We start from the raw sequence: 2,500 nt of genomic DNA, 5'->3' as shown, positions 1-2,500 counted from the left end.
TCTCCCTCTCTCTTTATCACTCTCTCTCTACTTCTCCCTCATTATCTTTCTCTCTCTCTCTGCTTTTTCTCCCTCTCTCTTTATCTCTCTCTCTCTACTTCTCCCTCATTCTCTTTATCACTCTCTCTCTACTTCTCCCTCATTCTCTTTATCTCTCTCTCTCTGCTTCTTCTCCCTCTCTCTTTATCACTCTCTCTCTACTTCTCCCTCATTCTCTTTATCTCTCTCTCTCTCTGCTTCTCCCTCTCTCTTTATCACTCTCTCTCTACTTCTCCCTCATTCTCTTTATCTCTCTCTCTGCTTCTCCCTCTCTCTTTATCACTCTCCCTCTACTTCTCCCTCATTCTCTTTATCTCTCTCTCTCTGCTTCTCCCTCTATCTCTTTATCACTCTCTCTCTACTTCTCCCTCATTCTCTTTATCTCTCTCTCTGCTTCTCCCTCTCTCTTTATCACTCTCCCTCTACTTCTCCCTCATTCTCTTTATCTCTCTCTCTGCTTTTTCTCCCTCTCTCTTTATCACTCTCTCTCTACTTCTCCCTCATTCTCTTTATCTCTCTCTCTCTCTGCATTTACTCCCTCTCTTTATCACCCTCTCTCTACTTCTCCCTCATTCTCTTTATCTCTCTCTCTCTCTGCATTTACTCCCTCTCTCTTTATCACTCTCTCTCTACTTCTCCCTCATTCTCTTTATCTCTCTCTCTCTCTGCATTTACTCCCTCTCTCTTTATCACTCTCTCTCTACTTCTCCCTCATTCTCTTTATCTCTCTCTCTCTCTCTCTGCTTTTTCTCCCTCTCTCTTTATCACTCTCTCTCTACTTCTCCCTCATTCTCTTTACCTCTCTCTCTCTGCTTCTTCTCCCTCTCTCTTTATCACTCTCTCTCTACTTCTCCCTCATTCTCTTTATCTCTCTCTCTCTCTGCTTCTTCTCCCCCTCTCTCCTGTATCTCTCCTCCTTTCATGGGAGTGAATTTAGCGGTGGTTTGTCTGATTCACTGGCTTGACGTAAATCTGTCTCATGATCTTTCCACTGTCCATGCATGGCTAACGAATACCTTTCTCTCTACTGCGTTCACACGCTTTCCAAATAGTCTGTGCAAGAGTTTCATTCCCTGTTTTGGCGTGTTTGTGCGCGTGTGTTTCTGTTTCCTTAAGGAGTCTGTAAATAACATATCTGCTTTACTAATTAAGCTGCTCAGTCAGTGCTCAGTAGGTGTGTTCATAAGCAGAATCATGTGTATGCGTGTGTGTGTGCGCGCACTAATGCAGTGATTTGCATAATGGGTTAGTTAGCTCTCGGTGAGTCTAAGTTGGGACAGGAACACCATGTTCATTACCAGCTCCTCCTCATCGCTCTGTCTGTCTGTCTGTCTGTCTGTCTGTCTGTCTGTCTGTCTGTCTGTCTGTCTGTCTGTCTGTCTGTCTGTCTGTCTCTCTCTCTCTCTCTCTCACTCTGTCTCTCTGTCTCTCTCTCTCTCTCTCTCTCAGGGTAAACAGTGAAGTAGAGAAGGAGTGTGAGTGTTACAAGGTGAGAGAGAGGTCGGTAGTTCATGTTATAGAGGTTGTGTTTGTGAGAGAGAGGGACATGGGAACCCACACCCACAGAAGAAGCAGGAGTACACGGGAAGATATGAAACCAGATGTGAGGAGGTGGAGAGAACCAATAAAGTGGTAGGATATTCCTGCTTTGAGAGAGAGAGAAAGAGAGAGAATGAGAACAGGAGAGAGAGGGAGAAAGAGAGAGAAAGAGAACAGGAGAGAGAGGGAGAAAGAGAGAGAAAGAGAACAGGAGAGAGAGGGAGAGAGAGAGAAAGAGAACAGGAGAGAGAGGGAGAAAGAGAGAAAGAGAACAGGAGAGAGGGAGAAAGAGAGAGAAAGAGAACAGGAGAGAGAGGGAGAAAGAGAGAGAAAGAGAACAGGAGAGAGAGGGAGAAAGAGAGAGAAAGAGAACAGGAGAGAGAGGGAGAAAGAGAGAAAGAGAACAGGAGAGAGAGGGAGAGAGAGAGAAAGAGAGAGAAAGAGAACAGGAGAGAGGGGAGAAAGAGAGAAAGAGAACAGGAGAGAGAGGGAGAAAGAGAACAGGAGAGAGTGGGAGAAAGAGAGAAAGAGAACAGGAGAGAGAGAGAGAACGAGAACAGGAGAGAGAGGGAGAAAGAGAGAAAGAGAACAGGAGAGAGAGGGAGAAAGAGAGAAAGAGAACAGGAGAGAGAGGGAGAAAGAGAACAGGAGAGAGTGGGAGAAAGAGAGAAAGAGAACAGGAGAGAGAGAGAACGAGAACAGGAGAGAGAGGGAGAAAGAGAGAAAGAGAACAGGAGAGAGAGAGAGAACGCGAACAGAGAGAGAGGGAGAAAGAGAGAACTCGAACAGGAGAGAGAGGGAGAAAGAGAGAAAGAGAACAGGAGAGAGAGGGAGAAAGAGAGAAAGAGAACAGGAGAGAGAGAGAGAACGCGAACAGGAGAGAGAGGGAGAAAGAGAGAACTCGAACAGGAGAGAGAGGGAG

General features: G+C 45.8%; 1 protein-coding gene across 1 annotated transcript in view; it reads left to right on the top strand.

The window, feature by feature from the left end:
- The window catches only part of zfhx4 (zinc finger homeobox 4), a 146,960-nt gene that overhangs the window by 28,072 nt on the left and 116,388 nt on the right, over window positions 1-2,500 (top strand). The window lies entirely within an intron of this gene.

The sequence above is a fragment of the Oncorhynchus tshawytscha genome, linkage group LG16 (assembly GCF_018296145.1).
Source record: "Oncorhynchus tshawytscha isolate Ot180627B linkage group LG16, Otsh_v2.0, whole genome shotgun sequence".
NCBI lineage: Eukaryota > Metazoa > Chordata > Actinopteri > Salmoniformes > Salmonidae > Oncorhynchus > Oncorhynchus tshawytscha.
Note: the sequence above shows the minus strand (reverse complement) of the source record. Positions and strands in the feature narration are given on the sequence as shown.